This window comes from Lepisosteus platostomus, chromosome 3, assembly GCF_059453375.1.
Source record: "Lepisosteus platostomus isolate fLepPlt1 chromosome 3, fLepPlt1.hap1, whole genome shotgun sequence".
NCBI lineage: Eukaryota > Metazoa > Chordata > Actinopteri > Semionotiformes > Lepisosteidae > Lepisosteus > Lepisosteus platostomus.
In genome coordinates, this window is record NC_142613.1 from 16,965,139 (window position 1) to 16,978,175 (window position 13,037).

General features: G+C 35.6%; 1 protein-coding gene and 1 non-coding gene across 8 annotated transcripts in view; one reads left to right on the forward strand and one right to left on the reverse strand.

Annotated features, from left to right (window-relative positions):
- The window catches only part of esrrga (estrogen-related receptor gamma a), a 253,288-nt gene that overhangs the window by 39,601 nt on the left and 200,650 nt on the right, over nucleotides 1-13,037 (forward strand). The window lies entirely within an intron of this gene.
- On the reverse strand, nucleotides 7,672-7,775 carry LOC148674550 (U6 spliceosomal RNA). The gene has a single exon (XR_015935603.1). It is a non-coding gene; the product is annotated as a U6 spliceosomal RNA (small nuclear RNA).

A 13,037-nucleotide genomic window follows, 5' to 3' on the forward strand; every position in this document is an offset into this window, starting at 1 on the left:
TGCTCAAAAGAAATATATTTTTTTTACATCTTAAAACACTAACTTCAGTGACAAAGTGGGTGACACCTTGATAACTATACATATACAGTAAGTCTATTTAGTGCCACATGTATAATTTGTCTGCAGCCTGGATTCAGTCTGCCTGCTTTCAAGCACCTCGCAGAACCCAAAGCCTCAGTAAACAAGTGAGCAAATCTGGTGCTCTGACCAAGTAACTGATCATATGACTTTCCAACACTGTTCAAATTTCAGAGTTTTTCAATACATTTTCTGTAAGATACCCAGTATACTGTAATTTTACAGTATCTGTTTGTGACATTACAGACCCTTACTCCTCCACATTCTTTATCTACACAACTCATGGCAGTATGCTGTGTTATCTTTTGACATTTTAAGTAGCCTGTCTTCTCTCTACTATTTCTGACTCCCTCTAGGATTCTAACTCTTCCATGTTCTTCCCCTCTTGAGGAAGACAGAACAATCTCCCCCTGTTTGCAGTTCTCTTGCTGCTTATCATGCTCACATGGCCCTCTCACTAACTCTTCACTACTAGGCATTGGAGTATACAATCATATACATTCCAACTAACTCTGGAGCACCCAGCTTTTTCTTTTTTTTCTTCACTCTCACCTACTCTTACTTCTTTATTACCCTGAAACTCTTCCCTATTCTTACTCTTCACTAATACACTTTCCTAGATGATGCTGTTTGGCCAGGTATGGATCTATGTAATCAACACTAGTGTCCTTGAAACATCAGCAGCTGGTTTGCTGTTTCCATTCTCTCCACCGGTCTCTCTGCAGTTCTTCGGGCAAGGGAGGACTGGAGACTCAACTTGAGCTATCTAGACTTCTTAGCAATGAGGAGGAAATATCCTGCTATCTGGCAAATGCCATTTGACCTGGTGCTGTGACTGCCAGTCAGCTCTGGTCCTATAAGCCCTGATCCAGTAAGTCAGTACTGTCCTTAACATCACACTATATCTGCTTCAGTCCTGGTTCACAAGCTGCCATCCAGCCTGGCAGGCTAATAAGCCAGCCCAATCTGTGGTTAATTCTACAAATAGCGTATCCTTACAGCTCCTTTCTTAGATGTGGAATATCACTCCCTCTAAGTGCCAAAGACCAGCGGTGCTGAATTCTTTAGCTTTTCTCAATTAACAGGTAGCCATCTTGGCTCAAGGCCACATCATTGAGTCCAGGTTTTAACAAATGTGGTGACTTACTGACAGAGGAACCTCACAATACATCACACCTCTCAAATAAGGTAATCGGGGCAACAGTGCTTTCTCAGTTGCACTCCGCCTAAGACATTTAAATAAAGAAAGAAACTAAATTAAAAACGAAACGTATAAAACCTGTTGGACTCTGGTCTGTGAACTGAATTGTTCATCCCTGTTCTAGAATAAGTGGTGCTAACTAATAGCAAAGTCTTTTATGTGCTTTAAAAATAAAACCATTTGTTGAATCCTGAATAATTCCTTAAAATGTCTTCAGTCTTGCATAGCAAAGTGTAAGGTTTCTGATTGGTTCTGAGTAAACAACAGAGAATTCTGAGAACAGCCAATGACATGCCCGTGTGTTTCATTAGGATTGCTTTATAAGTTGGATTTCATTGTTTGAAGCTGACCCATGGAAATAAAGGCTCAGTTTTAAGATTAATTATTGAACTACAGAAACAGTGGTTTATCTAGTCAAAACAGGGTGAGCACACCTTTAGCTTTGTAATTTCTAAATACATCATCATTCTTGAAGTCCCATCTTCAGCAAGAGACAGAGGGGCAGGGGAGAAAGGAGAAGAGGTTTCACTTTCTCAAGGAGCCAGGAAAACCAAATTAAAGCAAAACATCAAGTGCTTTCACACAACTGCTGCATGCCTGAGGGAATTTATGTAAGTTCAATTACTTTGGGATTAATTTTGGGTCATGCAGTTCATTTGGAAGGCCTTGGCAAGGAAGCACGAGGTAAACTTTGCTGAGACTAACATACCAGCTCTGTCAGAATTCCTTGCTCATGCTGATACTTGCCCTCAGCATGGCTGGTGTCTGACTGTTGCTCTTGGTTGTCAGTTGGAGCATGTCATAGTCTGAGAAAGAGTGTGAGAATGTAGCACAACTGATTTTTTATAACTTGGAACTTTACACAGCTTTATTGGAAAGATTACTTTTTGCTCTTTCTCTTATTTTGTTCCCCAGTTATTATATTATTTTTGAAAAGATTGTTTACTCCGAATGTATGATGCACTTTTTTTTCTTTATGCTGGACACTGCCCATAATTTGACATGAATTCTGACCACTGATATATACCTTATCAAATTTTACACAATGGATGTTATCAAGGCTGTGTCTAAATGTTCCAAATTGTTATCCAAATATGTTGCTATTATTCTGTTAATCATACTGCGTAGGCCACATAGATTCATTCTCTTTTTGTGGGTGTATTATGTCAGAGTGATCCCCCTGCCACAGTGGATGCATAAACAACAATAATACATACTTGTATATTATATAAATGAAAGTTTAACAAGTGGCTCCTATTGAGAAACAAATCACACTGTCTTTTGCAGATATGGCATAGATGTTTTATAGAAGCTGTAATCCTTAGATATAGTAGTATTTTTGTGTCAGATATTTTGTGTCACGTCTTTTATAATAAACTACAGGCTGCGATAAAGAAGTTGTATTAGTGGGACAGCATTCCATTGCATATTTTACTTCCCCATTATACAGCTTTCCTAGAGAAAGTAGAAAATTGGGTTACCATCACACTTAGGCATCAACAGTCATAGTTTGATATGAAAGAGGAAAGTTAGAGATAAATACAGAGGTTGCAGAGAAAAAGAATGTTGTTGAAAACAATGTTGTTGTCTCACTTATCTTTCCTGTACATTATGTCATTTTCCTTAATCTTTAAATGTTACTATTTATTCATCTAGAAATCACATTGCAGTATGAATTGCAAACATAAAAAATGCTTAGAAAATATTTTACAGTATCTACAAACAATAATCAAAAGTAACAGGGAAAAGGCAAGCAAAAAAGTATGTACTATAATTTCACTAATTTTGTTTGCCATTCATTACTAAGCAAACAGCTAGGTTATAGTACGTAATACCTGCCTGTTTTGTGGATATTTTTTCTAGCTCTAGGTATAAAGTATTTCTCTTGCCTCTTACTCTGATTATTGAAAAGACTTTACTGGTCTATATGGGGAATTGAAAATTATATCACGTTTTCTTATCAATGGCTTGGAATACTATAAAAAGCAGGACATTTGTTTAGATGACAGCAGTGTTACCATCTTAAGTCTAACTACATAAGATATCAGGTGTTCACCAATCTGGGTGGGAGACTTCATTGGAAAACCAGGCTCCTGCCTTAATTTGCATTGGTGGACATACTGTAAAAAGTGGCACTTTTCCCTCTTGGCCAGAAGTTCCAATACATATTTGCCCTCACTACTTGGTCACGAAAGATCCTATAGCATTGCTTCTAAGCGTAGGGTTGCTAAACCTAGCCTTTTTGTGTTAATGTGGCAGCATACTGTATGCATAATAGCAATCGCACATCACCCAGGTGGTGGATGAAGTTGGTCTGCTCTTATGTGTAAACTTATTTGGGAATAATCTTTCAATTATTATTAATAACTGTTCATTTTAACATTTAATGCAAATAGCAGTTATAGATTTTTAAAGGTGTAAATTACAAATAAAACTTAAAAATGCGCCTGCAGCAACCCCTGTCTTTTTGTTTTGTCAAGAAATGGCACCAAAGTGAGGACATTTCTAAATATCTTCTGCTTGGTTTGAATTGTTTTCTCTTTTGTACTTCTGTTACTATGGAAACCCAGACTCTAGTGACAGATGTCTATTGCACCTAATGCAGAATTAAAGTTCAGGTTAACCTTTTAACTTTTTAAAAGAGTTTTTTTTTGTTTCCATTTCACTGTCTTACTTTACAGAAGCACCCTGACTAAACTCTTTCTTGGCAGACAACCGCAGTCCTTGTTTTCAATAACTGTATTATTAATAGCTAAAGACCTTAGAATTTATTATTGATAAGCATTAACAAAACACATTTTGGGTGTTTTTACTCCTAGCATGTAAAACAATATCTGGAAATAGTACATATCTTTATATTTATGTTTCAGTATTTATAAATTCAGTTCTTAATTTTTGGTTATTTTAGGCAAACTGAAAAGCTAAAGTCCGTTATCAGCAACATGTTCAGCCATGAGTCATGAAATGCAGAGCTAATGGCATAGAAATCATGATCCTTTCAACCTGCAGGTTTCCGGTTTCATCTGCGTTTCCCAAGTATAGGATTTTGCTTATCAGACTGAAAATGTATCTCTTATAGAAGCTGAAGCCTTGTACATTAAAATGCTTTTTTTTGTAATGTTCAAACTAAGATTTTTATCCCTTGCACACGTCACAGCTTTCCCAGATAAGATGCTTTTCTGAAAAGAGTTGAGTCAGCTCTTCATATTCATTGCGAGTCACCCTGTAGCAAAATGCAACTTATACAATAAAAAATGAAGAGATTTCACGAAGAATCAGCTTTGGTCCAAATGGAGAATAATGAATTCATCAAACTGAAATTGCACAGGCTAACAGAGCATTCAGGTTTCAAGTGCATTGCAATTGGAAAGCAATGCTGCCATTACTTGGGTAGATACACAAGCAGTGGCTCCACTAGTCACTTGGTCACGCTTGGGGGGAAATATGCCATCACTGGGACCATGGTGAGGTTAAGGCTGAGTGCTTGTAATGGGCAGGTTACAGTGCCTTGTATCAGCAATGAACTCTGCCTGGCTCTCTCCATTTCTCAACTAGGGCTTAAATATTTATTCTGTTTTATTTATTTAATTTCCCCACATCTGTTCCAGACATTCCCCGAATAAACAGCAAATCACTATATAGAACATTGGATAAACTATTTAGAATAATTTGCAAGTATTGTACATTCTAAAGGCACCCCACTAACACAAAATAACATCTTAGTAACAATTCTAATCATGTTTTAGTTTTTTAAGGAGTACAATAAAGCAACAAACTTCATATTATTTTAATTCCTCATATACATTCATGCCAATTTACTTTAAATAGGAGGCCTGACATGTCAGCATGCAATGTTTGCGGCTGCTGATAAAACCCTAAATGGATCAATCAGTTATGCAAAGGGATTCTTATTTTCTTCCCTGCAATATGTAACAGGATATTACATAAACTGAACCCCTAATACCTTAAAATGTTTAATCTTGTAGTCTGTGGCTCTACACTGCACAGCTTTTGATTAAATGAAAAAGAGTGTTATCCTTTAGTGAGAGAAATAAACTTGCCATTTAAGACTCTTGGAAAATTACAACCAGTATCTTTTAAAAACACTTTTAAATTGTGTAAATCAGTTAGATTTATAGGTGTTCTCCTTTATGTCTTACCTCATGCTCCCATTCCATTCTTGTCTAGCTGCAGCTAACAAAAACAAGCACTGACCAGCACTGTCTAGTTCTCAAGCTTAAATGGGTCTGGAAGGTTGTCGGTTCGTATCCTGCTGCCGGCAGTGGAATCCTAATCCGTTGGGCACCTGAGCAAGGCCCTTAACCCCAACTGCTCCAGGGGTGCCGTATAAATGGCTGACCCTTCGCTCTGACCCCAAGCTTCTCTCCCTTTGTGTCTCACTGAGAGCAAGTTGGGTTATGCAAAAAGACAAATTCCTAATACAAGAAATTGTATATGGCCAATACAGTGATTATCTTAAAGCACCTTATCTTAAAGTGATTATCTTAAGCAAAACATAGTCAGGGCTTCACAATTTCTGAATCTTGACACCTTTCTACCTAGAATACCAGCATTAAAAATCCTCTCTTTTTCCCTACTTTTTGTTATTGAACCCCTGCCAGGAAGATGCACCCCACACTATAACAGAGCTGCCAGAACCCTTCATAGTGGAAAATAGGCACTCGGGCCTATAGCTCAAATAGCTTATTTTCATGTATGGTACAGATGTACTTCTCCACTTGTTGAGAACAGTTATGAGAACTTCATCTGAAGTTATGTCTTTTTCTTCACTTTTGTCCACAGTTTCCCATAGTTGATGATGCCTTTCCCTCAGACTTCCAGCATCACTGTAGCCACTGTTCCTCGTGAAACATCAACACATTGTGCAGTCGTCATCGCTGAAGCTCCTGCCAAATATTCCCCATCAGTCACCCCTCTTTTAAAGTCACTGAGATCTCTTCTTCTAGCCATGGTTACCAAAATAATGGTCAACTTGGCCTGCCCAGTGTTTTTATACATGACCATAAGGATGATGGTATATTAATTGCCTAATTAACATAGGGATCACACCCGTGTGGAAGCATCTGCTTTCAATATACTTTGTATCCCTCATTTGCTCAAGTGTTCCCTTTATTTTGGCAGTTACAGTTACCTGTATGTTGTTAATTTCCATCTTTGAAAATAACAATATGATTTTTTCTGAGGGGATATCTAGGAGCGTTATGCTTTGTTTTTGCCCCTTCTACTCCTTGTTAAATTATTCCTCCAAATGCATGGTCTTCTCCAAAGTACTGTAAGTAACCAAACATATCGTGCTTTGTATTATATTGTTTCTAGCATATAACTAAAAGTGTTGATAATTCAGAATTTGAATTATAAAGGTGTGGTCTTCTAGAAATATAAAGTATAAAAGTGTATACAGTTTATACAGTACTTCTGGAATATAAAATCATGGATTCAAATTAATCATAAAGGCTTTCCGTTTTTTCAAAACATGTCTTCTTAAAATAGGGCACTTGTAAAATAAGATGCTTGAATCTGAACAAGCAGTTCCTGACAAAACATTTTAATAAATAAATAAATTAAAATGGATCTAAAGTGTATTGTGATTACTGAAGAGACTTTCTAAACATTGGAGTGACTCATTTAAAATCCTTTCTTTAGACCATGAGCATTTTAAACATCAATATTAGCATACTGCAGGGATTTTTGAAAAAAAAATGTTTCTAGGGAAAACTAAGAAATAGAGAAATATTTTATTTGCATCCTTTGTTTAAAAGGTTGGGTTTTAGAAAACAAGTCATGAGATAGTCATTCCCATGAGCTTTTAGAGAGCGGGAAACAGGAGAAGAAACATTACCATAATGAAGATGGGAAATAACAACAGTACCTTTAAAGCTGGGGGAAATTACTATTTCTCTTGCATTAACAAAATAAAAGTAGGATATCATTAAAACTAAGACTATGAGGATGACAAAGTAAATCTAGAATCACTAAGTAATGTTACTTTAACCTCCAACTCATTAGTCATGTATATACATGTATACAAGTCACAATAGGTTTAATGTCTATCATTTTCCTAAAAGTTAAAATATTTCACAAATATGAAAGAATTGGTCATAACAGAGAGTAGATAGGCATGTAAAATGGCATTTAAAAAAATAGGAACATATAGAGTGTTGAGTAGGCCTATGCTAATGGCTATGAGTTGATGTTTTGACTTTGTCATTGGTTGCTGCAAGTTCCAGGAGGAGATGCTAGGGTGGAGTGAGGAAACCTGAGCTTACCATGCGTCAGTAACGACTGGTTAAGCTGCTTGACAATTTGTAGTGTTAGCAGAATGAAATGGTTGTTTGACACCTCTGTCTTAGAGCACATATTGAGTTGTATTTTTGTGTACGACACAGTTACAGAATAAGCATATCACCCTTGTGCAGGAGCCATAGTAATCTTCTCTTCATCTTTTAAGTTTTAGAATATGAGCTGGTGCTTGCTGGTTTCAAGCAACACTACCTGACTGTGGCCAGAATTCTCTAATCAGTGGTGTTCAGTTAGCCAGTGACTGTTTTCTTGGGTTGCATCCAAGAATCACCTTTGTGGTTTCCCAGTCAATTGTGAACTTGCAGATGTACAGTATCATGAAGCAAGCAAGGTGGACAACTGTGATTCTGTCCGGCAGTGTAAAGAAAATTGCATTAGTTGAATGTGTTTCAGAGGAAATATCCATCTCCTTTATTTCTCCTAGTCTGGGACAGAAGTTTTATGAAATAGTCCAATTGATTTTTTGAGCAAGTTTTGAAATATGAAAAAAGATATATTGCAAAATCTCTGTTGTTGAACAATACATCAACATAGTATTTTTTGTCACTCCTAAAATACTGGTAGTCCAGTTTCTGTAGTTTGCAGGATATGGAGAATCTACAGTGTATGATTTGGTGAATGATTTTATGAAACAAAGGTACTGATTTTCTTTTTGTTTTATGAAATCACATGCTCGTTAAATACATGATAAAAGACAGAAAGGTGGTATTCACTTTACATGTGAAAGCCGCAGATGCAGATAATGGCTCAAATAATTATGCTAAATACCTGTCTCATACCCTATCCCAACAATATTTGGAATATATTGGATAAATATTTACAAAAGTTATTTTTAAAAATGGTTTAGTTGTACATAGACCTGCAAGAAGCAATTATTCAGTTTCTGACCTTAACCCTAATTTTCCCGGTGAGAAAACATGCAAACTAGTGATCAGTTTAAAGAATGACTAGATTAAGAGAACTATTCTGCTTAAATTAAAAAAATATTACCTGATTACATTGATAGTTAAAATCGCCTTCATCCTGTACATATTTGGATTTGTAGTTTGCAACTATGTCAGTTTTGATTAATGCAAACCAAACCCTTGCCAATTTCCTCACTCATTGTTATGATAACCCACTCCAAGAAAACAGGGCAATGAAATAATAATATCATGCCACTACTGTTGTTTTATTGTTTAGTTTAATGTGTTTGTGCATTCATTCAGAGTTCAATCTAGTCCCTTTTCCAAAATCGACAATTTAAAGCTGTGCTTGGTTTGTATTCAAGAGTGTTGTGTAAATGGGCCTACTGTGTTTGCCATAATTCTAGTCCTTTTTAATTTACTCTTTTAAAAGAAAAAGAGACCCATCTATTTATTTATTTTAAGTTCAGTAAGCACTAAGAATTAGCAGTCATGTATGCAGATTGCAGTTAGAGTAGAAGAAATGCATTAAAAATATATTGAATTACTTGTCCCTTAATTTTTATGTAAATTATAAGCTAAAATGCAGGTCTGAGTTGATAGTGTAATCTTTCAAGTGACATACTAAAATCTGACGTTTAGACAGAGGTAAAAAAAAACAATAGTAGACATGGGTTCCCTGATTTTCTTTAATTGTTTCTGTAGAGAACACACTGGCTTTTGTAGTTCAAGAAGACTGAAGAGAGTGGTTGCAAAATTTCTACCTTCCGTCACATTGTAAAACACAATATCTTGGAGTTCATTGAACTGCTAAAATGCTTGTTGTTGAAAGTAACCAAAATGAAAAATGCATAGTCCATCCTTTACCAAAAAGGATGAGTGAATCATTCAAAAGCAGATGTTCACATTTTTATTATTTATTTGTTGTTATTATCTCAATGAGCAGACAATCCATGCTTATTAGCTGAACAAAATTAAATCTGACACAGACTCAGAATATATTCTGTTGAGGGTATCATTGCTTCATGATGCTTTATGAGCTAAAGAATGCTTTGGGGAATGAAGACCTTTTTAATTTCTTTTTTCTTTTCATTTCACTCTATTGGAGGGAAATGTGTTACTGAGCATATCTAAGTGATGAATTTAAGACTCAGAGTATCTAGGGACTACCATGACATCAAACCACTTGTGGTTGTCATACCCATTTAACAAAAAAACAAGGAATAATAAGTTAAGCAATTGGTTATTTATAACCAGTATTTCCAACTGAATATTACCCAGGCTTGGCTAGCTATTTTTTTTAAATGTAGTTTAAGGATTAAATATAATTAAGATAGTAACAATATTAAATTCTTCATCAATAAGTTCAAATATATTAATGTACAGGACATATTTTTACAGGACATATTTTATTAAAAGTTACCTGATGTTCCTTAGAAGTCTTTCACCTGAGCATTAACTTGGGAAAACATTGCTTAATTGAATATTTTGATCAGGATACATTTTTAGTTGTCAGTAATATCAGTTTGTTATGTATCTCTAAGCAGTATCAAATACTAAGACTTTTTGGGAGCTTTGCATTAACTGCGTAAGAAACGTATTTCAGAATTCCTTTTTTTTCTAGCACTGTTTGCCTAAGAGAAGGTGGAGGACCTAATAAACATGAATCAGTCCAACTTTTTCATAACTTTTAAGGGCTTGTTTTTACACATATGGAGCACTTTAGAAGTTTTCTGTCTGTTGCTAGCTTGTAACTCCCGCATCATTGCTGAATTGGGTTACAATCTTGAAACATTCAATCCTTTTCTGTTTAATGGACGGTATTTTAGAACACCAGATAAAGTACAGGTATGGAATCTGTGCATTCTAAATGGAATGAGTGCCATCATTATCTGCCTCCACATATAAGACCAAAATTACATATCCATCAAAACTATAAAGATGTTGTTGTTTTTTTTTCTTGTCTTATTCTTTCACTTGGCAGGGACGAATGCTGGAAAATAACTAGGGTTACATAAATGAGAGCAGGTGCACTCACGCAGAGGTAACTGTTCAGCATATGTAAGTGCAATTCGAAAATCATTGTCTTGCCGAGAACACTCGAAAATTGGTCCCTAATGGCCCAAGCTTTTGTCATATGGTCTTGATTATAACGTGAAAATTGCATTGCTGTGCCTTTCGCGTGAACGAGATGGATGAATAATTGTTACGTGCAGTGAATGCTTTGTCCTACTCCAAGAAGAGCCAGTCTACTCTCCACCCCCTCTTATATCCTCACTTTCCCTTGCTTCTTCTGGTCACTGCTACTGTATCCAAGTGCTGTCAAGAATCCTCTAAGTGGGTTATTTATCAGCTGCACCTGTTAAATATGCATACCTTCTGCCATTTTACATGTTTTTTCAATGAGATTTCAAAGAGTTTAAAGAAGAATTTAAAGCTTCTGCTCAGGTGTGAGGTAATGTTTTTCTTTGCTTTCTTTTAGCTTTGTATTTTTACACTTTTCAAAACCATGATAAGAAAAACTTCTGTCTTTTCTGTAATTCAGTCTCTTCTCCAGAGAAAAGAAAAAAATACTGCAAGTATTTGCTGCTTAATAGTTTAGAGCAGTGTGCTGTTCTGTTGAAAAGAAGAAGTTTGTCTTTTGATCAGGCAAAACTAATTTCCTGTTCTGTAGTTTCTGTCCTTGAAATACGCTTATTTTATTTTTTATAGTTAAGATAGCTCAAATGGTTAATTATATATTGGAGATCTATATATAACATCCTGTGTTGATTTTTGCATTTATGGATTGCAACATCATACATGAATTGAATGCCCTGTCAATCAAATGTTAACCATGTCCATCCTTTTGTGCAGCAACCTTTTGTAAATCAGCTCATGCACCCAGCTTTAATAATACATTTTCAAAGTGGTGCCAAAGATTTGTATTCAGAGTTCTATTCAGACTTTTATGTGCACATAAAGTGTGCACATCTGTCATATCCATCCATCCATTTTCTAACTACTCCATCTAGTTCAGAGCACTGGGAGAGCTTGGCAACCAACTGGGTGCAAGGTGGGGTACACCCTGTATGGGATTCTGGTCCATCTCAGGACACAGACAGGCAAAGATATGCACACACTCACACCAGGCAAAATGTCCCAGAAGCCAGTTAACTAACCATTATGTCTTTTGACTGTGAGAAGAAACCAGAGGACCTGGAAGAAACCAATGTGAACATGGGGATAACATACAGTACAACATCCACGCAATAGAATGAATTGATAAACTCAAATGGAAATAGGAATATTAATTAAGAATGAACTATTTATTATGCTGCAAAACATAGACATCTAAAGAGACTTCTAATCATGTCTAACTTATACAGTATAAAATAAAAGTTTGTACAGTATATCTGAGGAGAAGAGGGAGGGAAGTATGAAATATATAATCACACAATTCGTATAGAATTAGTCATCAAGCTTGTTTTAAGTGCATAAGAGCATGAGAAACTGTAAATCAGGGGAAACCTTTTTACTTATCTAGATTGTTTAGTTGCTATTAGCTTAGTGATCCAAGTACCCATCAAACTGCGTCTACAGTTTGAAAGAAGAGAGGGTGTCAGCAACAACAGCATCACTACTGTAAGTAGCCTGTTCCAGACTCTCATAATAATCCTTTGTCTAAAAAGAGATTTCAGGTCTCAGTTCAAGGTGCACTTCTCTTTAGTTTCCATGTGTTTGTGTTTCTTTTTTGATTGTGAAGAAGACTGTAAGTTAAGTTGACTGATCAGAGCCCTTGAAGGTTTTGAATGCTTTAATCACTTCACCTTAGTATTTCATTTTCCCTGTCCAAGGCTATAAAGATAGAGTTCCTTTAACTTGTCAGTGTATGACATTTGTTTAAGCCTGGGAATGTATCTCAGAACTGACCAAACAAACCAAATAACCAAACAAAAAATAATGTGGTGCATGAAAGTCTATCAATATTCCTTGAAATTTTTACACATGTAATTGTATTGCCATTCTGTGTGTATTTGGATTGTTTCTACACCTTGTACAGAAGTAAAAAAATATGTGACAGTGTAATGAACTACCTGTAAGCCATATTTGTTTTCTTAAATACTTTCTCAGTGTCTCTCAATTTACTTAAATAATTTAGTTTTTCTCTACCTAGTTTATCTCTATTATGTTATACTTAGTTTTAGAAGATGTCAAGTATTTTCTCTGTTTTCAATGTAGTCTTTACTTTGTAGCTTCTGCACTGTTTGCTGTTACTCCCATTTTGGTACCTGTAAACTTGATTAGTTTACTAACCATACCAGAATGTAGATCATTGATGTAAATTAAAAAGAGTAATAGTCCTAATAAGATCACATTGATACTAATTACATTACACCAATTGAACATGTGCCTCTTTATGCTGTTTCCTATCCATTAACTAGTCCTTAATTTAAAAACATGTTACCTTGACTATCTAATAAATGCAATTTAAGAATTAAGAGAATCAAAAGCCATTTGAAAATCTAAATATATTCCATTTCATATGCTTT